Source organism: Symphalangus syndactylus, chromosome X, assembly GCF_028878055.3.
Source record: "Symphalangus syndactylus isolate Jambi chromosome X, NHGRI_mSymSyn1-v2.1_pri, whole genome shotgun sequence".
NCBI classification, from domain to species: Eukaryota; Metazoa; Chordata; class Mammalia; order Primates; family Hylobatidae; genus Symphalangus; species Symphalangus syndactylus.
In genome coordinates, this window is record NC_072447.2 from 20,836,292 (window position 1) to 20,862,036 (window position 25,745).

General features: G+C 39.7%; 1 long non-coding RNA gene across 2 annotated transcripts in view; it reads right to left on the reverse strand.

Annotated features, from left to right (window-relative positions):
- LOC134736072 (uncharacterized) overlaps nt 1-25,745 on the reverse strand; it is a 260,798-nt gene that overhangs the window by 26,523 nt on the left and 208,530 nt on the right. For both annotated transcript variants that reach the window (XR_010119767.1, XR_010119768.1), the window contains one exon: nt 22,142-24,318. This is a non-coding gene — a long non-coding RNA (uncharacterized lncRNA). The remainder of the gene's footprint in view (nt 1-22,141; nt 24,319-25,745) is intronic.

The following is a 25,745-nucleotide window of genomic DNA, read 5'->3' on the forward strand; positions in this document are numbered from 1 at the left end:
GCAGCCTGGAATTCCTGGGCATGAGCAATCTTCCCACCTCAGCTTCCCAAGTAGCTGGAACTACAGGCATGTGCTGCCATGCCTGGCTAATTTTATTAATTTTTGTAGAGATGGGATCTTGCTATGTTCCCCAGACTGGTCACAAGCTCCTGGGCTCAAGCAATCCTCCTGGTCTGGCCTCCTAAAATGCTGAAATTACAGGCATGAGTCACTGCCCCTGGCTCCCATGTACTCTTTTATTGACCCAATCTTGACTCCTCAGAACTTTTCCATAGAGAGGGGCAAGATCCACTGATCACAAAGCCCTCCTGGGGCTGTGGGTTAGGAATTTAAACAACCGAAATTTCTTGCTTAAAGAAATTTCAACAAGAAGTGCTCTATCTTATCGGCTGTTGAAATTGGAAGAACACATAGCACTTCCCTGTGACTATATGTTCTTCCTATGCAACTCCAACAGCATCATCTTCAATAACCTCCAACTCCGACCTTACCCAGCCCAGCTCTCAAATCAGAATCAACGGTTAATGCTTGTGAACACGAAGAACTCTCTGTCAGTGCCTCCGTTGAGAAATTTCTCTTATTTTTACTTGTGCCACAAACTTATTTTTCTATCTCCCCTTTGAGACCTTAAGTGACCAGAGACTGGGCACTATATTTGATTTGCCATTTTCTTTTTTACACAACATTCTTTATTTTTATTTTTAGTTCTGGGGCACATGTGGAAGTTGTGCAGGTTTGTTACAAAAGTAAACGTGTGCCATGGTGGTTTGCTGCACCTGTCAACCCATCACCTAGGTATTAAGCCTAGCATGCATTAGCTATGTTTCCTAATCCTCTCTCTCCCCGACCCCATCCCCCAACAGACCCCAGTGTGTGTTGTTCCTTTCCCTGTGTCCATGTGTTCTCATTATTCAGCTCCCACTTATAAGTGAGAACATGTGGTGTTTGGTTTTCTGTTCCTCCATTAGTTTGCTGAGGATAATGGCTTCCAGCTTCATTCATGTCCCTACAAAAGTCATGATCTCATTCCTTTTTATGGCTACATAGTATTCCATGGTGTATATGTACCACATTTTCTGTACCCAGTCTATCATTGATGGGCATTTGGGTTGATTCCATGTCTTTGCTATTGTGAATAGTGCTGCAATGAACATACATGTACATGTATCTTTGTAACAGAATGATTTATATTCCTTTGGGTACATACCTAGCAATGGGATTGCTGGTTCAAAGATATTACTAGTTCTAGATCTTTGAGGAATCGCCACACTGTCTTCCACAATGGTTGAACTGATTTACATTCCCAACAAGAGTGTTAAAGTGTTCCTACTTTTCCACAACCTCATCAACATCTATTGTTTCTTGACTTTTTAATAATTGCCATTTTGACGGGCATGATTGGCCATTTTTAAGTAGAGTACACTAGTCAATACATACTTTTGTAAAGGTATAAGTGAATAAATACATGAATTATTGATGCCCAAAGGAAGATATTATGTTTCCCCTCTGGTTTCAGTACATGGGCAGTGTCTGTGCTTGAATTTGCCCTGATTTCATGAGCTGGGCAGCACACGAGCCATGGTTTTTCAACCTTATTCTCAAAAGGTACAATGCCATCCTATGACTCATCTTGACCTTTTCAGGTATATACATATGCATGAGACCCTTGTCAATATTAAAAATTCTTTCAATTTGGATAGACATTCCTATGTTGCTGCCCAATTAACTATACATATAATTTTAGAGAATTTTGCAATTAGTAATGAGTATATTGATCATTGGCTAATGTTAATTAGACAACATAATCATTTTTGGAAATACAGGAAATAATATCCCATATTGCTTTGGAAAGGTATATTTAAATATCAGCTTAATCTTTGAAATACTTATGAAAATGCCCCAGTGGGAATAATTTTACTGGATCATAATACTTGGTAAAAATTCTAACTAGTCTCTGACTCATTATTAAAATTCAAAATCACAAAGCACCATATACCAAGTGATGTATCATACATAATGACTTTCTTATTCAATTTTTCTAATCTATTTTTTATCCCCTAGGGGTTTTTTCTCAGTAATTGTCCAGAGCTTTAAATAAAAGAATAGTAGTGATTGAATCTTCCTGTGTCTTTATTTTTAGACTCACATCTTGAAGTCTGCAGAACTAGCAGCAGAGAACGTAAGAGAAAAATGTATGTGAAGACGGTCTATGAAAATCATTCTAAGTTACATCTAACTGAAGTCCTTCAGTTCATCACACCAAAAAAGAAGAGAAAAACCTTGGAGGGGAAAAATAAGTCTCCTCTGTTTTGTATAAGAGCAAATTGTCTTTCCATATCAGGACTTGTTTATTTGACACCTGGAGGTCTCATCAGTAATAGGATACAGACATACATAAATCCTGTCATCTTCATTGCAGAATAAAGATGCCATTCATGGGTCATGACCTGGTAGAAACTGTGCAAATGTGTGTTGAATCAGGGAGTCCAAATCACCACACCTGTACCAGATCCATTTTTAGTTGTCTTTGAAATACAGAGCCCTCAGGCCCTGAGTCTGAATAATTGCTGGGGTTCCTGCAGGCTTCTTTTATGTTCAACCATAAAGATTTAACACAAATTCTTATTGCAGAACCATGGTCACATTATTGTTGATGAAATCATTCCTTCCATCAAAATCAGTCAGATCCAACGTACTCATTTCTCAAATACGGTGCAGGCAGCATTGTAGTAAACATCACTGAATAGACTTGTTATTCAGTATGTCTCAAAGACCTGAATTGGCTGTTCAGCCAAAGCTTAAATAAATGCAAAAATTCTAGGAGGAGAGCATGCTGTTTGAACAACTCAGGTTCAGTTTAACACTTTCTACTCCTTTGAAAACATTAAGACAATCCCTTAAAAAAAATAACGAACACCACTTTTTAAATCTTAACACATGCAGAGACCATGCAAGAATATGAACTAAAAGAAGAGATTAAGATTGCATTTAGGAGGTCATTGACGAGTGACCTTGAAGATACCTATTTCTGAAGAGTAGTAAATTCTGAAAGTAGAATAAGTAGGAAGTGAAAAAGCTGTGACAGTATGTGTGGACAAATTTGTGAATGTTTGCCCAGCAATGGATGTGCTAAAATTGGAAACATACTGATGGATGACATTTGGCAAGTATGTTGAGAACCATAGAGAACTAATTCATCTGCAGATGTGCCATTCTTAGAAAGGTTGGCGATAAAGAAGAGAAAGGAGATGAATGATGGGGACCATCATGTGGATGAGACAGAATTTACAGAGCAGAGAGGGAGATTCTTATCTCGGATCCTAGGCACCCCAGAGGTGGCAGTGAAGAAAGAATGCAGGTATAGATCATTTTGCAGGAGATGCAAAACACCAACGAAGGTTATTCCTGATAATGTCTGTTTCTCTGTACATTAGAAAGAAAGATTGTGTGCTGAAAGTGAGGGGTGAAGTGGAGGACTTGAGACGAATTGGAGTATGTTGGCAAAAGCCAGTGTGAGAAATGGGAGAGGGGCTTTTATCAGGCAGCAGCATCGGGATTGTGCACAACACCAGTTAATTTTGGTGCTCAGAGAGCAGTAAAGTCACGAATTTTCACTGTCGGATGTGCCTGGTGATAGTAACAGAGGGAGTATATGGTTCGATTGATCTGGGATTAGTGGTTGGTGGGACTGAGCTGATTTGAAGAAAGAAGAAGAAGGAAAGGAGGTGGCTGTTGTGTTTAGATTGCAATTGTCTGGATAGGAGAGGATGGTAACTGAAGCTGAATTGCAGGGTGGATGGAAAATTATCCAGAGAGAAAGAACTATGCCTATGTCAGGGAAGACACTTACTAAATGATTTGCAATGGAGACTTCAGAAATGAATCTTGGCAGGATGAGTTTCACATTTGCTGCTGAATGTTAGGTGCACATTAAATATTTTGTTTCCATGATGCCTTTGCCTAAGATATGGGAAATGATCATTTATACAAGATGTTTCTGTAACCACAGATCTCATTTTTCCCAACAAGCCACTTAAAAATCAGTCTCCTGCAACCTGAAGGAAATGAACACATTGAGTCACTAACAACCTCTCTTACATTGGTGTCCTCTCATGCGACCATAAAAATGGCCCTTAAAATCTGCCCATGAACCACAGAGATGGAGTGCATTAATTTTTTCTCCTCCCTTTCCTTCCAGCAATGATTTTTGCCCGAAGGCATGAGATTCGATTATGAAATGACTATTGACTAACAGCGCTGGAGGATGACAGAAACCAAAGAGTCGAGTATAAAATAACTGAAGTTAAATGGAACCTATTTGGGGAGATGAGAATACAATAAGGGGATGGATGGTACACATTCGTTGAACGTTTGCTATTCAGCTTCTTGCATTAAGAGATGACATAGTCAAGGCTACACCCAGGGAACTATTACAGGTGTCGTTTCAGAGTGTGGAGCCGTTCATGTTCAAGAGGCTGGATCTGCATTTCAAATATATAAAATCTCACAGATTTATATGAATGATTTCATCAGATTGAAATGGTTTCAGCAACTGCAGCCCACTGGAGTCTTGGGCCACCCCCTGCCATTTTCACTCAGCACCTAGTAGCATTTTGTTTTTACTACATTGATTTGTGCTTGTTGATTGGTACCTTTGGAAATAGGACTTTGGATGAATTGTGTGTGTGTGTGTGTGTGTGTGTGTGTCTGTGTCTCTGTGTGTGTGTGTGTGCGTGCATTACTCCCAAACGAAGAGAGTAAACTCCTGAAGAGGCAGTTCACTGTTACCATTACATAAACGAACACTGCTTAAAGATTTTCTCACTTCAGATGCTGGGTGTATGTTGCTGACTTGGCTAACTTCAGGTAGATGGGGTTTTCTGCTGGAAACTTTGACCCCTGGTATGCTTTGTTGAAAATGGTTGGGGGGTTGCATTTCCCTCAAAGAAATAGTTTCAGTAAAAATTCCAAAGACCTCATTTAAGAGCTTAATTCCAACTATAAGACGCACTATCGGCTTCACAAAAACACTTGTTTCCATCAATGGCAGTTTGGTTATTAACCCAGTAACTACTTCAACCGGAAGACCTGAAGGACATACAAAGATGATCTCTGAACACTGGACACTATCAAGAATACCCAGGAAATTTCTAGTTCAGAAATACTATTGCGGCTGGGTGCGGTGGCTCACGCCTCCAATCCTGGCACTTTGGGAGGCCGAGGTGGGCAGATCACAAGGTCAGGAGATGGAGACCATCCTGGCTAACACGGTAAAACCCCGTCTCTACTAAAAATACAAAAAGAAATTATCCGGGTGTGGTGGCGGGTGCCTGTAGTCCCAGCTACTCGGGAGGCTGAGGCAGGAGAATGGCATGAACTCGGGAGGCAGAGCTTGCAGTGAGCCAAGATGCACCACTGCACTCCAGCCTGGGTGACAGAGCAAGAATCCGTCTAAAAAAAAGGAAAGAAAGAAACAAAAGAAAGAAAGAAAGGAAAGAAAGAAAAGAAAGAAAGAAAGGAAAATTGCAACTGTGTCATGATGGTTGCAATTGTGACCTCAAAAAGAATACTACGTTCTTTATATGTTGAAAGGAAAAGGAAAGATCAGATGCCAATTCTGGTGTTCTTCATCATTGCTATAGATGGATTCCCTTAGGTAACTTGCTTGACAATTCCCTTTGCAGAGTCTCTGGTTTTCAATAAAGAAATCACAGTAGCTGGAAATGGAGGGACATTTTGGCACTAAGTCAAGTTTTCACAATTGCCTCTTCCAGTTCTATGTTCTATGAATTTATTTAGTAAACACCCTGTTCATCAATACTTGAGCAATGAAAAATACCAGATATTTCCTTTAAAAAGAGAAGAAAAAGAAATAAAATAGCAGGTAGCCACAATCCTATTAAGTAAGGAGAATCTCTTGGAAGGAGCTTTGAGATCATTTTTCAAGATAAAAAGTGCAACCTTTCATCTCACTTTAAGAGACATCAGAAATATAAAACTCATTATCGGCCATGCTTAGGTAAATATTTCTTCTCACTTCTCGCCTCAGAAATCCTCATATTTGTATGAATGATATTTTAAGCGCAAAAAGCTATAAATTATGCAAGATATTTTTATAGCAGGAGGAATTTAGCCGAGCACTTAAGCAGAAGAATGATTGGTGTTTTTGCAGCTTCACTGGAGTTTTGAGAAGTCAGAATTATGAGGCAGCATCACCTGTGCTTCTTATAACCCCTCTCTGTCCTGAATCCTCCCTGGCCACTTTGTTCTCTCTCTTCCATCAGGAGTCCCGGTGGGATAATCTATATTTCATCTCATCATTTCCTAAATTCCCCTTCTTCAGTCCCTAGCAGGCAGGTGGTGCTTTATTCTTCTCAAATTGTTTCCCCAAGGGACCTCCCACCTGCTACACCCAGGGGACTACAAATCCTCATTCATTCTGACCTCCTTTGGAAGCATTTAAACCCCGTATCACTTCAAATTCTCTCTCCTTTGGCCTCTGACAGCACTTTCTTCCTGGTTTCCTAAACTTCACTGGATTGCTTCTTCTTGGTCTTGATCCATTTAATCATTCCTCCTTTTTCTGATCAACCAGGAGGTGGCATCCCCAAAGGTTCTGAGTTAGACTCTTTGCACATACCTGGCCATTCCTGAATTTTCATCTGACAACTCACTGCACAGATTGCATGTCCTATGGAAGAGGCGGACTTTCACCTGAAGGTAGGGATCATGAAAAGCCACTGAAATATTCTATGCAAAGGTGGTCTGATCCAGGCTGTCCTTTTTTAAAAGCCACACTGTGTTCAGAGTGGAGGATTTATTAATAACTAGGAAACTGTAGAGACAGGATAAAGCAATTTGAAGAATATTTTCCTTAATACAAATGAAGTAAAGGTGGCACTAAGGCTGTGGCAGTACAGGAAGGAGTTTATTGAACAGAGTGATGTCAGGAAGGCAAAATCAAGAAGCCCTCAATGATGCTTTGGATATAAGAGATAAGAAGGAGGGAAGGATCGGAATGTTTCCTGGATTCTGCCTGGATGATGACGGTGCCATTTACTGAGGTAAGAAACTGAAGGAGAAACTAGGAAGAAGAGGGAGAAGATATTATTAAGCAATCAAGGTGATCTAATCATATGGTTGGTCACCTAATACAGGAGCCACGCATTTTATTTTCTCAGGACTATGTGATTATCCCTTAGATGTGTACATATAAACATATATATGTGTAATTAAATATATGCATATAGATAGAAATATAATTTATATACACAAAATTTGTAACTGATATGGTTTGGCTGTGTCCCCACCCAAATTTTTTTAAGTGCCTAGACATTTATTACCTCTTTAGTGGTGATTTGTGAGATTTTGATGCCTCCATTACCCAAGCAGTATATGCTGCACCCTATTTGTGGTCTTTTATCTCTCACACCCTTCCCACCCTTTCCCCCTGAGTCCCCAAAGTCGATTGTGTCATTCTTATGCCTTTGCATCCTCATAGCTTGCCTCCCACTTATGAGTGAGAACATATGGTTTGGTTTTCCATTCCTGAGTTACTTCACTTAGAATAATAGTTTCTAATTTCATCCAGGTCACTGCAAATGCTATTAATTCAATCCTTTTTATGGCTGAGTAGTATTCCATCATATACATACACCACAGTTTCTTTATCCATTCATTGAGTGATGGGCATTTGAGTTGCTTCTACAGTTTTGCAATTGCAAATTGTGCTGCTATAAACATGCATGTGCAAGTATCTTTTTCATATAATGATTTATTTTCCTCCGGGTGGATACCCAATCGTGGGATTGCTTGATCAAATAGTAGTTCTACTTTTAGTTTTTTAAGGAATCTCCACACTGTTTTCCACAGTGATTGCACTAGTTTACATTCCCACCAGCAGTGTAGAAGTGCTCCCTTTTCACTGCATCCATGCCAACATCTACTATTTTTTGTCTTTTTGATTGTGGCCATCCTTGCAGGAGTAAGGTGGTATCGCATTGTGGTTTTGATTTACATTTCCCTGATCATTAGTGACGTTGAGCATTTTTTCATATGTTTGTTGGCCATTTGTATATCTTCTTTTGAGAATTGTCTATTCATGTCCTTAGCCTACTTTTTGATGGAATTGTTCGTTTTTTTTCTTGTTGATTTGTTTGAGTCCATTGTAGATTCTAGATATTAATCCTTTGTCAGATGTATAGACTGTGAAGATTTTTTTCCCGCTCTGTGGGTTGTCTGTTTACTCTGCTGGCTGTTCTTTTTGTTGTGTAAAAGCTCTTTAGTTTAATTAAGTCCCAGCAATTTATCTTTGTTTTTATTGAATGTGCTTTTGAGTTCTTGGTCATAAAATCCTTGCCTAAGCCAATGTCTAGAAGGGTTTTTCCAACATTATATTCTAGAATTTTTATAGTTTCAGGTCCACATCTCATTTTGAACTGTAGTTCCCATAATCCCCACATGTCATAGGAAGGACCCAAAGGAGGTAATTGAATCATGGGGGCGGTTACCTCCATGCTATTCTTATGATAGTGAGTGAGTTCTCATGAGAGCTGATGGTTTTATAAATGGCTTTTCCTCAACTTCACTGGGCACTTCTCTTGTCTGCTGCCTTGTAAGACGTGCCTTTGCTCGTCCTTTGCCTCCCACCATGATTGTGAGGCCCCCCCAGCCATGTGGAACTGTAAGTCCATTAAACCTCTTTTTCTTTATAAATTATCCAGTCTTAGGTATGCCTTTATTAGCAGCATGAGAACAGACTAATACAATGTAAATAATTATATGTAAATTGGTGAGATCTGCTTATATACTATAACATATATAACTCATATATGTCATACATTATAAATTATATCATTATATATTTACCACATATAAAATCACAGACTATTATAAAATATTAGAAATTATGATATTGAAATTGTATAATCTTACAACATAGTTTATAAAATATTATATATCTATTATATTTATTATAGCTTTATACATAATTTAGCACATTATATAGATATATGAATTATATATAGTGGACCCCCATCATACGAAGATTCTGTATTTACCTGTCTGCCTACTCCCTAATCTGTACTTCTAACTGCAGCATCAGTGCTTGGGGTGTGTTCACAGTCATTTACAGACATGTGCAGTGTGGGGAAACATCTAAATCACCTAACGGACACATTCTCAGCTGAGGATGAACAAGGTTACCCTGTGAATTCTTGGTTCAGTTCATCCTGTAAACATGTGTCCTTTGAGCAGTCAATTTCATATCATGTTTTTTGCATGTTTGTGTTTTTTCTTGTTGGTTTTGCTGTGAAAATGGCCCCAAATCACAGTACTGGAGTGCTGTCTTGTGTCCCTAAGCACAAGCAGGGACACTTGATGTCCCTTCTGGAGATAATATGTGTATTAGAGAAGCTTCATTCAGGCATGAGTTAGAGTGCTGTTGGCCATGAATTCAAGGTGAATGAATCAACAATATGTATGAAGTTAGCTGTCTCTACACAGAAACACACAGAAAACAAGGTCACATATTCATCAGCTGACAAAAATGTTGTAACCAGGGGGCTCATAAGAACCTAGCCAATGGTTCAGCTAATCCAGTGTTTTCGGTGACTTTATAGAACATACTGTAATGACCACAAACAATGAGAGTCAACTGTATATACAAATTATAGACATTTATATAACATAAATTAATTCAACCAACAATCACTGAATGTCTATATTTCAGACACCTTGCCAGTTACTAGGGAAACAGAGATTTAAAAAAAAAAGTCATGTTTTCTTCTCTCAATGTATTCATACTATAATAAAGTGATTTCCGAATTTTTAAGAAGTCTCCATACCTTGTATTTACAACACACTCTCATCAATAATATATTTCAATCTTTCATCATATACAGCTATTCTCATTCAGTTGGATGAAAATAGCTAACAGGGTGGATGTTGGTCACATTCATGGAGAAATGAGTCAGAGGAGGTGATAGGCACAGCACTGTTTTCTTTAGGGTAAAATGTATATGGAGCATCTGTGTAGGGAACTTCATCCTATAGCTCAGAAGTGAGATCTGGGGTGATGTTACCGATTTTGAGTCATTTGTGCACCGAATATCTGGGAGGAGTGTGCTCAGTGAGAAGATAAAGTTGATGGTAACACGAGAGAGGCATCCAAGTGGGATTAAAGGAACAAAAAAAAAAATGAGTTGAGACTAAAGAGAGCTTTCCCAGGAGATGAGAATGTTGTCCTGAAAACCAAAGGGGAACAGAGCTTTTTATGAGAAGAGGTTAGGAAGGTCAAAGTCACAGAGATCAAACTTAAAGAAGTATTGTAAAGCCCTTAGTGGATTTGGCAACATGGAAGTTACTGGTAACCCAAGAGAAAGAGATTTCCCATAAACTAGGAAGTAAGACCACAGGTTGAAGCAGACTGCATATGGAGGGAAAAAAGGTGGGGAAAAGAGTTTCAGAAAACAGTCTAGTAGTTCCTGAAAAGCTTAAACATAGAGTTCCCATAGGACCCAGCAATTCCACTCCTAGGTCTATACTCAATAGAAATGAAAACATACCTGTACAAAAAAAAAAGTACACGGATGTTCATAGTAGCACTACTTATAGTAGCTTAAAAGTGAAACAACCTAAATGTCCATGAACTGATAAATGGATAAATTAAATGTGGTCAATACATGCAATGGAATACTGTTCAGCCATACAAATGGTTGAATGAATGTTAATGGGCACAGGGTCGAATGAATGCCAGTGGGCACAGGCCTTCTTTTGGGAATGCTGAAAATATTCTGGAAGTAGATAGTGGGGATCATTGCACAACTTTGTGAATAAAAGCCACTGAATCGCATGCTTTAAATGGATTAATGATATGTGGTTCATATTTCAATACAGTTGTCATTTTTAAAAGGTGGGGAAAATATACATTATTATTATGACTCTAGATGGCTGACCGTGAAGAGTAGAGGAGATGTCATAGCAGTAGCTAGATGAAGATATGTAACAGATGAAGAGACAGATTCCTTTAAAAAATGATTTTGTTTCCTGTGGTTTTATTTGGTTGTTTTTATTTTGAAATGAGATATACATAATTATATAATCAGAGGGGAAAATTCAGAAGATATGGCAAGAAAGACTGAGAAAATAAACGAGGGAACAAATAAGATCTTAACAGCAGAGGGATACTTCTCTTAGGCTACAGGAACAATATTTCATCCATGAGATCAGAAGAAAGGAGTTCAAGTGGGAAGATTTGTAGATCACGGGATATGGACAAGGTATAGCAAGTAGCAAAACACGAAGTGTCCTCACACCACATAGATCCTATGCTCCCTCCAAAGTAGAGAATAGATTATCCTGAGAGCAGAACAGAGAGAAGACGGAGGAGGTGAGAATGCCTTGAGCAAAGTGATGAGGATTTAGAATTACTACCCCAAGGAACACAAAAGTGGATCATTGTGGGCAGGACTGCTGATGGCATTGGGTTTATGTAAATTGGAATTAGATAAAGCCGGATGATCCAAGACCTCTACAAACACTGAGCAGTTAGAGTCTGAGAAGCTAATTAATATAGTCAACATATTTTCAGCCAGGGTCAAGAAATTTATGGGGCAGAGGAAACAGAGAAATGAGGGTTAAGGGAATCCATAGTGCTAGGGAGAAGAAAGCTGAAATGGAAAACTTTGGATGAAAAATGGAAAGAAAGGAAGATAGTTTTCACGGGTGTGGGAGTGGGAGGTTGAAATAAGTAGCAAGGCCAACTTGGATGGGGGAAACCATCAGGAACTAGATATATTGATAAGGTCAAATTTTATCAACAACAGAGATAAATTATTTTTTTCCCCTGGAAGAAAACTCAAGGAGAAATGATGAGTGTGATAAGTGTTTTCGCAAGAGATGCAATGGGCTATATATTTTTCATTTTGATTTATGAATTAAAAAGTCTGAACAAGGTTATGCAGAAAGGTTATGCAGAAAATGGTAGGCCCTTAAATTCAGACATATTCATTTGAATGTGAACAATAGAGAGAGATGTCATTGGGCAGGAAAACAATGGAAGTTGATTTACATATGTCTCTTAATGCCGAAATTATGCATTTCAGTTTTCACTAAGCAATATGTCGTGAAATGTTGGTAGGCAGATCTTGTTTTGAACAGTAAATCTGTGCTACCACCTTTTCTGTAAGTTCTGTACACTAGCATTCAACTCAGTCTAATCACTTTCCAGTGAGACCCGATGCTTCAACGTGTGATTTGTCTTAGTGACATGAGATGCTGTCAATTCCCTCAAATGGACATCGTTTTGATGTGGATCATTAAGAGTTATTTTCTATGGGGATGCACTGAGAGACACATTTCCCATGAACTGTTGTGGAAAATAATCGTGTAAATTTAAAGATGGTTGGGACAACATACTCACTTCTCAGAGAAATATCTTCAAAAAAATATATCTTCAAAAAAATATATCAGTGTCAAGCTACCTTGGTTAAGCAGTAATGAAATAAAAGTAGGCTGGGTGCAGTGGCTCATTCCTGTAATCACAGCACTTTGGGAGGCTGAGGCAGGAGAATCACTTGAGCCCAGGAGTTCATGACCAGCCTGGGCAACAAGGTGATACCCAGTCTCTACAAAAATTTTTGTTTAATTAGCTGGGCATGGTGGCATGCACCTCTGGTCCCTGATATTTGGGAGACTGAAATGGGAAGATCGTTTGAGCCCAGGAGGTTGAGGCTTCAGTGAGCTGCGATGGCATCACTGCACTCCAGCCTAGGTGACAGAGCGAGACTCTGTCTCAAAACAAACAAAAAAGTGAAAGTAAGCACTGAAAAGAAGCTCATCCTTGGCTCAGTTAGCAGCCAGAACAGACATTTTGCAAAACATTCTTAATGCAACCAAGGTAATATTAGATGATGGGCCGTGTGATTATGAGACAAAGACCTGACATGGGTTTTCTACCATCTTTCTAGTCAATCCTAGTACAGAAAAGGGAGACTTACAGATACAATTCTAGAGTAGTGTCCATCCACCTGTATTAAGGCAGAGCCCTCAGAATCAACTGGCTCCGAATCAGACAAATTATGGGCAAGATGGCAGCCAAATCACTACAGTCGCTCTGTGCGAAGTTGAAGAGACCTGCCTCATCAATGTGTGGAAGGCAAGCAGAAAGACATGATGAAATGCAGAATCCAGCCGTGTGGCACAGCCTTCAGGCAGAGTGATAAAATTGCTGCACATGTAAGCTATGATCACTGGCCAAGTGGCTGGTTCCAAAAAGAGGCATCACACAGAGATTCTGGGTAGAGGGATGAAACCACAACTAGTCCCTGGCTCTGCAAAAGGTGGTGCTCACCCCTGCTAATCAGAGGACAGATCCTATGAAATGACAGCCTGATTCTTGGCTGTGAGCTTCCCTACTTAGACAGTCTCTGATAAACATAGCATTCCATATTATAAAAGGAAATTTTAGAAATACATACATCTTGTCATTTCATGGGAGCCCAAAGAGTCAGCTGTTCCCTTGTTTTCCTGGGTCATCAATCTGATTTCTGTGCAATCAGCTGCATTACATTTTTCAGCACCTTTAGCAACTGTAGTGGGAGTTGACACAAGTGTGACATTTTCCTTTATTTTTCATTTGTTTTCTTGTTGACACTTTCCCCAGTCAAGTTTTTTTGTGCTTCATCCATTATGCCATGAATTTATAGAAAGTATATTCTAACATCAAGCTTCTTACAGCTGGTTCTCTTGAAAGGTTCTCTGCAGAGAGCATGTTTTTCAACTTCAACACTGGTGACATTTGGGCCCATATAATCTTTGGCTGTAGGGAGCTGTCCTGTGCATTGTTAAGATGTTTAGCAGCACCTTGACCTCTACCTACCAGATGCCAGTAGCACCTCTCCCCAAGTAGTGAAAACCAAAAATGATTCCAGATATGGTCAGATGTCCCCCAGAAGGCAAAATCACCCTTGGTTGGGAAGCTCTGGCATTGAGTATGTTGGCACTTTAGTGTGTAGGTAATTTTCTCGGTTGCTTTCATGGTTTTATTCTGATCTTTTCCTTTGCCTCAGGACGTGTTCCCTAGCTCTAGGAGAGATGAATATGCAACATACTCTCATGAATTCTGTTGGCAAAAGTACTGGCCTTATCGTGTTTGTTTACAACGATGCTGCCAAGAAGCTCTGTGGCATTGTGGACGCTTCTCATTTGCCATAGCACATGGAGCAGTGCTCGCTAGCGGTCTGCAACAGTCTGCATGCCCTTGGTATCTATCATGGCACCCTAGCTGTCAATTCAGAGGGAAGTGGCCAAAAGCACATTGCCATGTTGACAGAACCTTCCCACTTCCTCCCTGTGTGTTGCTGAATTTTCTTTATTGATCTATTATTTATTTAGGTTTTTTTTCTTTAATGTGAATTACTGGAGGTTGGCAGATCCAACTGCAAGGCAATGCCATATTTCTACAAAGTATTCAGGAGCAGAGTCAAGACAGCCCCCATGTCAGTTAACTTGTATGTATGAAGGGAGAGTGCTGAAATTTGTTCAGCTGTCCCTCTTTTCTCAACTGGGAGTGAATTTGTCCCACTCCCATCTGTCAGCCATTCTCTGGGTTGAGCATCAATATTTGATTTTTCTTTTGAGCCCTGGAGGTTCTGTCTAGCCTCAGCCCACTGTAGTTTTATGGCCTGAATATGATGTTGATGTGAAAAGCAAACCTCAGCCCTTTGGCAAGGCAGGATCACATGTTACCAGATTGCCAAAAAGCTGGTGAAGATATTGCTCTGGTTAAACTAGACACTCTGCTCACATTCCTCAGGGTGGGGTTCATGGGAATCTACTTTTGCAGATACAGAATGCATCCCATCTGTACTCAGGTGGTAGTTTTACATTCAAGCAATCATGCATTCCTGTTTATTATTTTTTATCAATTAACTACCCAAAGTCAGGAAAGACACCTTCTGCAAAGCCACAGGTCGAAAATCAGTCCCAATTTTCAAAATCTGGTAAGTTTCTTCCTTGAGTCAGGCACACTTCACAGACAAAATGATATTCTTATTCTTTTTTCTTCTTAAACTTATTCCCCCTTATTTTTTTTTTTTTTTTTTTTTTGAGACAGAGTCTTGCTCTGTCGCCCAGGCTGGAGTGCGGTGGCGCAATCTCGGCTCACTGCAAGCTCCGCCTCCCGGGTTCACGCTATTCTCCTGCCTCAGCCTCTCCTAGTAGCTGGGACTACAGGCGCCCGCCACCACGCCCGGCTAATTTTTTTGTATTTTTAGTAGAGACGGGGTTTCACCGTGGTCTCGATCTCCTGACCTAGTGATCCGCCCGCCTCGGCCTCCCAAAGTGCTGGGATTACAAGCGTGAGCCACCACGCCTGGCCTTCCCCCTTATTTTTAACATGGAGATTTTTCTACCTGTGGAATATTTCCTTTTAAAATTAGCATCAAATTAGTAAGCATCACTACCGTCCACACTTGTCATACGGTAATGATTTAGGATCATTAGCAGATCAGACTTACATACATTTTAACGGAATAATAAGATTGAAGCTGTGTTTGATTCATATTGTAAGGTCGTGGACTACATAATTCTTACTGTGTATGGATGAGAACAGCTATAGTAGACTTGGGTACTGGTTCCACCACTAACTAGCTGTATGATCAAAGAAAGTTAGTGTTTGTTTGTTTGTTTGTATGTTTTTTCCAGGACCCAGTTCCTTCATCTCAAGATCACGTTAGAGCCAGTTCTAACCCCATATCATTGTTTAGATGATTCAATGAGATAGGGCATGTCAAGTGCCTAGGATGGCACATGGTATGGGATGGATTTGTATAAGCCCTGTGGAATTAGCATTATTCCTGTACGGTCTTATTTCCTCTTCCTTCATAATCCCTCCCCGCGTGGCATAAAAGACAAGGGACTTACACTCTGTAGAGGATCTACCCTGCATGGTTTTCATGACAAGGAATGTGCCAAGCATCTAGCAGTTAGTTACCTGGCTCCACTAAGAATAGGACCCTGGCATTCTTCCTCATTTGAAACCTCCTTGACACTATTTTCTGACCCCTTTGTGAACACTTGGCCTATTTCCTTTACACATGGCCACACCCCAATGCTTAATGCTGACAGTACTATTGCTTCACTGGCTTGAAGCCCTATCTTCCTTCATTAATTATAGCTCATTTGCTCACATAGGGCTGCCACCTTGTCATTTCTAGTCTTTAAAACAGTGCCCTTTGCAAAATAGACACTCAGTGAAGAGCAGCCATGCAAATCAATAGATACAGAACGTTAAAAAAAAGAATCCTAATAGGATTTTTCTTGGGGAACAGGATTGAGATGCTGGTGGGTTTGAAATAAAAGCAAGCCACCCAGCATAGCAGCTGCATTGCCTTTTCTTCATGGCTGTGGTGACGGTTGGGCATCTGCAGCAGAAGAGGAACGATTACATTAATGAGAAGACCTGGGATGTAAGGGGAGTCCTTGTATGCTCTTTATGAGTCAAATGAGAATATCGTCAAGAAAAGGCAAGCCACTTAAAGCATTCTTCCTGCACCTGGCCAGGCGCAGTGGCTCATGCCTGTAATCCCAGCACAGGTGTGGGGTGCTGAGAAGGGTGGATGGCTTTGAGGCCAGGAGTTTGAAATCAGCCTGGGCAACATGGCAAAACCCCATCTCTCCAAAAAATACAACAATCAGCTGGGTGACATGGCATACACCTGTAGTCCCAGTTGCTCCAGGGGCTGAGGTGGGAGGATGGATTGAGTCAGGGAGGTCGAAGCTGCAGTAAGCCGAGATCCTACCAGTGCACTCCAGCCTGGGCCACAGAGCAGATCTTGTCTTAAATAAAATAAAATAAAATAAAATAAAGCCATACTTCCTGCGCCTATGATGAGAGAATCTTGACCCAATGGTCTATATAGAATTCAGTGTATGCTAAAGATAAACCTATTTTTAATTGTCTTCAGTCTGGTTCAGTTTTCTGTTGAAAACATCATAGTTACAGCATTGAGGGATTGCTTGATGCCCAAGATGTTAAAATTACTATCAGTGGCTTTGAAAGGAAAGTACACTTTTCTACCTTCATTTTCAGTATAATGAATATGTTTAATATTTTTTCTCCTGTTGGCTCAGAATAGAACTTTGAAAAATGTCATACATGACAAAGATTGTTCGAGGGAGAGGAGAAAAGAGAAAGAATGAGTGAGGAAATGAGTGAAGGATTTCTGAAAATAAATGACAAACATCTCTGAAGGAAGGAAACAGATGACAGGCAGAAGAAGTAAATTTCAAAATAAGGAAAATGAATCCTTAAAATAGCAGGAGAATGAACCAGCTTGAGAATGATTTTTTAAAGAACAGTATGTTTTAAAGTAATGTTTCTTATTGTAAAAATAATACTCCTTGTAAAGCATTTAGCAAACACAGGAAAGCACACAGAGGGAGTAAAAATCATTCAGAGGCCACCCTGGAGAGAAAAACATTTTGATGCTTTTGGATATTTCTTTCTAGTTCTTCTTATATTCCGTTCTTCTTTTAAAATGAGGGCATCCTCTAAAAATAATTTTAGGTTCTACTTTTTTTCATTCAATATTATATTGTGAGCATATTACCATGTGAAATAGCGTTTGAAAATATCATTTTAGTAGCTATGCCAGTATTAACAAACCACAGCCCATAGCCAAACAGTGTCCCCCTGCCCATGAGCTAAGTATGGCTTTTACATGTTGAAATAGCTTTTAAAAATAAAAATAAAAAATAATATTTCAGGGAGGCACTATGCCTCTTGCCTGTAATCCCAGCCACCCTTTGGGAGGCTGAGGTGGGTGGATCAATTGAGGCCAGTTGTTCGAGGCCAGTCTGGCCAACATGGCAAAACTCCGTCTCTACTAAAAATACAAAAATTAGCCAGGCGCCTGTGGTCCCAGCTACTTGGGGGGCTGAGGTAGGAGAATCACTTGAACCAGGGAGGCGGAGGTTGCAGTGAGCAAAGATTGTGCCACTGCACTACAGCCTGGGTGACGGAGTGAGATTGTCAAAAAAAAGAAATTCATAACACCTTAAAATTATGAAATTCAAATTTAAAGGAAATTTTATTAGAACACAACCACACCTATTTCTTTACATATTATTGACTGTTGCTGCTTTTGAGACACAAGGGCAGAACTGAGTAATTGTGAGAGAGAACATTGGTCCCTCAAAACCTAAAATATTCACTATTTGGCCTCTTACAGAAAGAGTTTCCTGACCTCCAGACTATGTAATAACATCACTTCTGTTTATATCAAAACTTGGTTAAATGCTTCCTTATCATTGAGCACCATGGGGTTTTTGTTGTTTTTGCTGTTTTAAATAACATTGTTGTGAATGTTCTTGACCTAAATTGTGGTTGACATCTGTGAATATTTTCCTAAGTAATCAACTATGGATCAAAGGTCATGGACGTTTTTATACCTCTGGATGTATTATCCTTTAGAAAAGCAGAAAAGACATAGATACCTTGTTCCAGCAGCAAGGGTGTTTACAAGAACCAGGGGTTCTGAACTGGCACCATAATGTTTTCCTACATAGAGATTTATGTTTTCAACCAACAAACAACTAAAAATTACTGGCTGGTGTCTTTCTCTTTCTAGAATTCTTTCAACTCTTTATCAAAGTATTGGTAGATAGAAAATAATCCATATCTATTTGTCTCACTCATCTAGAGTGCAGCAAATTTTTCATCTTCATGTCCAGTAGGGATTTTAACCAGGAAAATAACCCCTTGGTTTGTTTGACCTTCAGAAAGTAATCAAACCATGCTGGCATCACGAAATAGGATGGTAAAGGCAGAGAGATCCCTGCTAAGTCGACAGAGAATCGGATTGATGGGGCTAACTGCTTTGCAAAGCAGGAGGCAAAGCAGACGACACCCCATCGTGGTCTTGGCAGCCCGGGTTATAAAGAATTCAAATTTCAGTGCAAGGCAGCTGTTGAAATGGAATATCAGAAACAAAGGCCACCTTGGACATAATTGTGGTCTGATGAATTTGCTGAGTGAAAATGGCTTATTGGCCATGTGGGTTTCTTCTGTCAGTTCCCCATCTTTCTATTGTGGGAATTTGTCATGTTGGTCCTGCTTTGTAAGATTTCTTTACATTTTAAGAATATAAACACTTGTCTACAAGTGCAGCGTATGTAGGGTTTCTATGTATTTTCCATGGGTTTTTGATATGTAAGGCTTGCATGTCAGAAACAGTGGGTTAAACAAGGCTAGTTGGGCCCTTAAATGCAGGACTTCTCAAAGCCTTTAGTATGATATGATGAATGTGAATCAGCAGGTGACGAATTTAAATGTAACATTTATCAAAATTATTGACTATGGGCAAGTTTATTTATTAGGCATATTTCAGAATGTGCCTGAATGTGTTTTGTGGCTAAAATTTGGGCATCTGTGGTAGGAGGTAAGAAATCCACAAGGAACATATTGAAAAAATACTGAATACTACTGAAAAACAACTAGCAATTAATTAAAAATTTTAATAAATGGCTAAATGTAAAATAAATATAATAAAGCAACAGGATTTCCATACACACAATAAAACTAGTTTTAAAATATTATCTGAAAAGAACCTATCCCAATATCAATTAAAGCTGAAAATATGGGTAGGTGTGGTGGCTCACGTCTGTAATCCCAGCAATTTGGGAGGCCGAGGCACGAGGATCACTTGAGCCCAGGAGTTTGACACCAGCCTGGGCAACGTGGTGAAACTGCATCTCTACCAAAAAAAAAAAAATTTACAAAAATTATCTGGGTGTGGTAGTGTGCACCTGTAGTCCCAGCTACTTGGGAGGCTGAGGCAAGAGGATGGCTTGAGCCCAGGAGGCAAAGGTTGCAGTGAGCTGACATCACGCCACTACACTCCAGCCTGGACAACAGAGACAGACCCTGTCTCAAAAAACAAACAAACAAACAAACCACCACCAACAACAACAAAAAGAAAGCCCTGAAAATACCTAGAACTAACCTTAACAAGAAATATGTAAAACCTGCCTAGAAAATCTTAGAGCCTTAAGTTAAACTGCTTGAAACTGAGCAATAGAAAATTAGACTTGCATAAACAGGATAAACAAATCATGTCACAGGATTCAAACTACAAATATTTTAATTATGTCCATTTTTCATACTATCATGTCGATTTCTACAACGACAATTAAAAACTTTAGTAAATATTTTCAGGAACTTGTCAGATTTTCTTTCTAAAATTCCTCTGAAATCATTAATAAGCAATGTTATCAATAAGCCTTAAAAACATTTGTGAGAAATGACTGAGACATGATAGCAAAATATTTTATACAGAAGGATCATAGAAAGTCCACCCAGCCCTAGCCTCCCTCTTTGGGCATGCAATGTGAGCTGTAATTAACAATTAGGGATAAAACAACTGGCTAAATGCCTGAAAAAGAAGAGAAAGAGGGTGGGGCTGAGAAAGTACTCAAGGAAAGGGTAGCTAAAAAATTCCCAAGTTTGCCAAGAGACATAAACAAACAGCTTCAAGAAACTGAGTGAAGGCCAAACAGGGTAAATCTCAAGAAATCCATGCCAAGACACTTCTTAATGAAACTCCTGAAAACCAAACACACAAAAAAATTTTGAACGCAGCCGCAGAAAGCAACACCTTACCTCTAGGGAAAAATATTATTCAAGTAATAGCAAATTCATTACCAGAATTGATGGAGGACAGATGGAAGTGGCACAATATTTTTCAGATGCTTAAAAAAGAAAATTGTCAACCCAGAACTTTATATCCAGTAAAAATATCCTTTAGGAATGAAAGGGAAATCAGGACGTTCTCCAATGAAGAAAATCTAAGAGAATTTGTCAACAGCAGACCTATCCTAGAACAAATGGTTTAAAGAAGTTCTTTAAATAGAGGAAAATGATAACAGAATAAATCTTGGAGTGCCAGGAAGGAAAATCAACATGCAAAACTATGGATAAATAAATATGCTCTCCTTCTCATCTGGGATACTCTAAACCATATTTGAGGGCTGAACCAAAAATTAAGACATTTGTTTGATGTGGTTCTATGTATCTGCTGGAAAAATACTTAAGATAATTATAAATGGGGGAAGGTAAAGGGAAGTGATGTTTTTACATTCACTAAAAGTGGTAAAATGGTGACATCAGTAGACTGTGAGAGTTATGAATATATCATATAGCACCTAGAGAAATTACTAAGGAAGGTTACACAAAGACATAAACTAAAACACTGTAGATATCCAAAATAGGAATAGTACCATTTTATAAAATTTTAGTACAACCAAGATACTGTCATTGATGTAATCATGATATAGGATATTTCTATCCACGCAAAGATCTCTCATGTTGTCCTTTTAAAGCCATACTCACTTTCCTCCTGCCCTCCTCTCCTTAATTTTCAGCATGCACTAATTTGTTCTCCGATTCTATAGTATTGCCATTTCAAGAACATCATTAAATGTATACTAAAATACACAGGATCCCTCTGTATTCTTTCTTACAACTACATGACTATAATTATCTCAAAACAAAATGTTTAATTAAAATAAAAAAGAATAAAGCTGCCAGCACAACAGCAACCCAAAAAGGACCTTTAATGAGATGGACAAACACACATGTCACATTAATTAAAATGGTCCATACCAACTTTTTAAACTGTAAGAGGTGATGGCAAGTTGATCAAGAATTTATAAGGTTTTTCTTAACTTTGTATTTTCCATATTTTAAAAGGTGACATTCGTAACTAGAAAAATTGTACCTTAATGCATTGAATTGGCCCAGCCTTGTAAGGCAGTGGAATTATTTAACGTAGCTAAGCTAATGATAAACAAAGAATCTGGTCAACCATGGCATGCATTTGGGTCCATTGTTAAAAAAAGGAGAGCCAGCTCCCTTATTGTTTGTAAAGCACCCGCCAGAGGAAGGGCTTATGGGTGTCAGTGCTGCCATTTGTATATTTCTGCTTTATTATGGCACTAGTTCATTAATGAGGCCCTGCAACGTCCTGAATAGACACCTCACAGGAGGGGAGCTGCTTTCTATTTTATCTTCCTCATTAGTCGCTGGTGAATGTGGAATACATGGCCATACAGAAATAAAAACACATTTTAATGGTCTTACCTTGTTCTTAATGAAGACTTAGGCTGATGCCAGTTCGCCCTTCATAGCAGGTACCCTTTGCCCATGATGGGATATAGCAGCGCAGTCATTCCACACTTAGCCAGGAAGCACAAATGGACTTTAGGAAGAGCTTCCACAATACAGGTCTGGAGTACGTTAGAACTCAGTGAAGAAAGATTCAAATTTGCTTGAAGTTCTTTTTCATAATGGAGTGGGCTCCTTGGAGAGTGAGGAATGGGATTCGAGTTTTATTGGTTTAAGCCTTTAAGAAACTTTGCATTGAGCCCCTCTCCAGCTTTCCATGCCCACCTGCAACTTTCTTTGTCAGCAATTAACCTGCACATGTGCTTTAAAGCGAAGTAATTTCAAACTCCATCAGTTCCTTGGTTCTCATCTCAGTCTATTCCGAATCTGGGGTGTCTCTGTGACTGCTGCACATACTGGAGTTTTGGGGTTTGCAAAGCCCTTCCAGATCTCTCGTTTCCCATGTACTCAACACCCTTCTGAACCCATCTGAAAAACTAGTCTATCAGGGAAGCTTGACCAGGAACAGACTTCAATTGGACCAAGTTCAATTGAAATTGCCACTTTTGCAGGTTAAGAATAATCCAATGTTGGAATTTTATGTAGCTCGACCCAGCGGTTCTCAACCAGGGGCGATTTTGTTCTCCCTGGGGACATCTGGCCATTCTAGAGCCATTTGGGGTTGTTACAGTGAGGGGTTGTGGGGGTGGCACTGGCAGTTGATGGGTTGAGGCCATGGATGCTGCTGAATATCCTACAATGCATGGGACAGCCCTAGACAACAAGGATTCATCCATCCTCAAATGTCACTGGTGCCAAGGTGGACAAACCATAGTTCTGCCAAATGTAGCATAGGATTTAAGAACATTCAGTTGAAGTCCAGTGGCTGAACTCAATGGCTTTACCACTTAATTTCTGTGTGTGCTTGGGTATGTTAGCTACAATGGTTATAATGATTATTTCTGACTCAGGATTGCAGGGAAAATTAAGTAAGTAAATACATATCATGCCCTTTGAATACTGTGGAGGCTATTGATGTTGGCTGTTATTATCTATAGAATTCTTTCAGACATTAAAAATTGCAAGATCCATTCTGTGAAGAGGGAGATTTGAAAAGAAAAAAAAATTAAAGTCTTTTAAAAATTGCAAGATCCAGAATTCACAGAAAACTTACAGGAAATATCTAGATTGCTGGAGTTATTTTAACATTCTGATTTCTGTCATTGTTTGGCAGCCCCAATAGATTTCATTCCCTTTTTATGAACATATATGCATATTCCAAAAGTAAACAGTTTTCAGCAAGAAGTTCACAACAGGTAGAACACCCTTTTACAAGCTTTATAGAGAAAACACTAGCTCACACAGGAAAACAATGGCTTTCCTTGGTGGTGTCTACTCTTGCCCCAGAGAAATGGCTGCCATACCATTGAAACTCACAAAGGCTGCACTCCACCAAAAGTGATACAGCCATGACTAAAGAAGCACATTTTGTACATAGAGAAGGCGCTCACTGGCACAGTGCTCAAAATGTCACATAAATTATGCTCACACTTCTAAGAATGGATCTTGAACACAGTGTGTAAATATTTGATGGTCTCCCATTCCATGTGTCTCCCAGCGAGTCTGTGTGAATCCTCCAACCTGATTCCTTGTTGTTTGCCAAAGATAAGCCACACTCGAGGGGCTTTCTGCTCAATTTCAACATGGAAGAAGTGAAAAAGATTTTGCAGCAATTGCTTGGATTAGAAACAAAGAAGACAGCTGGTGAATAAACAGGTCAATTTTTCTCATTAAGTTGTGGGGAAAACAGTCTCCTGCATCCTGAAAGCCCTCCTCACCTTTGGCGGGGAAGCCAGAACAATCTTATCAGGTAAGGTCATTCCAGATGGCGGGTCTGCCATTCCTGCCTTGCTCTTCATTAATCCACAGAGGCAGGTGGGAGGAAACCCATGACTGTTCATCACCCAGACATCAGCAGCATCAAGGCAGGCTGTCAGCAGCCACGGGAGCCTCAATTTCAAATCCACAATTCAGAACACAAAAACCAGGATTATGCTTTTCTTTCTTGTTTCCTTCTTGTTTGTGTTGTCATGGTTCCTCTGGTCACTGGTGTTTTGAGTTCATCTTTTTCGTGCTTTGAAGCTTTGCTGTATCTGAGAAAATTGCAAAGGTACGTTATCATTGCTGCATCTTCCTATTGCTTTAGAGAGCTGCTTTATAGCACAATCACAAGCTTATCAAGTCTGTTGGACTGGATTCTGGGTGAGCCTAGTGCCTGGGCTCTCAGTCGTACTTAAATAAATAGCAATTTTGATGGCGAGAAAATATTAATATAAAGAAACTGTTTCCAGTCATGTGCTGGGGTCTGTTTGCACTGTGGGGTCTGAATGACCTAAACAGGGGTAAATTGCAAGCAGTCTGTTCTGCAGATGGTCTGCAAAGCCCTACAGTCTGTTTCAGTCATGACAAGCTTCAAGGACAGGTGACTGGGGTGACTTAAATGAACTCCTTCCCACAATGGAGTTCCATTTTCATTTCATTTCTGGCCTCATTCAGAGCCTTTCCCTCTACAAAAAGGAGCTCTCTCCCATTACAGAAAATGAAAAGCTCAGGCACATTCTGTGTTTCTTTCTACTCTTGACTTCCCATCATACAATCTTCTTGGAGCCGGAGGAGTTAGTCTAGGGGTGGATGCACTGCATTGTGCTGGCCAAATCTGGCCACACACATTCATTTGCATGCCTGTCTGTGGCTGCTTTTCTTCTACAACAGCAGAGTTGAGTAGATGCAACAGAGACGCCGTGGCCTAAAAAGCTGAACCCATTTATTATCTGGCCCTTTGCAGAAAATATTTTGCTGACCTCTTGTTTCAGAGTTAAGAAACCACAGACCAATGGGGTAAGATAATTTGTCAAAACCATGCAAGCAGGTAGTGATGGAGCCAGAAGCCTTGGTTTTTTTGTTTGTTTGTTTGTTTTTTGTTTTTTTTACGGCTTTGTGATGGATCCATGACCTGCTGCCTGGGTATCTACAGAAAGTCAGCACACATCACACAGCCGCACATTCTCTAACGCAAACTAACCTGTAAGAAACATATCTGTCCTATATAGGCCAGCAAGAAAGGAGATACATAGGATTGCTGGCTTTGAGCTGGGGCTGTTTCCTCCTGCACAGTGTTTCACACCACCAATTCATCCACATGGTGCCCATCTGCATTAAGAATAGAAAGCCAACCTCTAAATCATTCAGAACCTGACCAACGGATATGCAATGCTGGGCTGCCTGGTGAATTTGAAGAGAAGACCCATCTGAAAGCAAATATCTCTCATTACGTTTCAAATGATGAGGAAAAGATGATGACACCCTATCATCTCATGACAGAAATCATCATGAGATGGAAAATTTCCCTGACAGAGGAAGAAGTCAACCTCTCCCCCTTCTAATCCAACTCAGTCATATAGAAAAGTTAAATCATTCCAAATAGGTTGTTGCTTCACTCTCTGAAACTCTTCCTCTGAGTTCTATGCAAACTCGCCAGTCAGGAATGTAAAATCTGCCCCCATTCAAGTTCATTCCTATC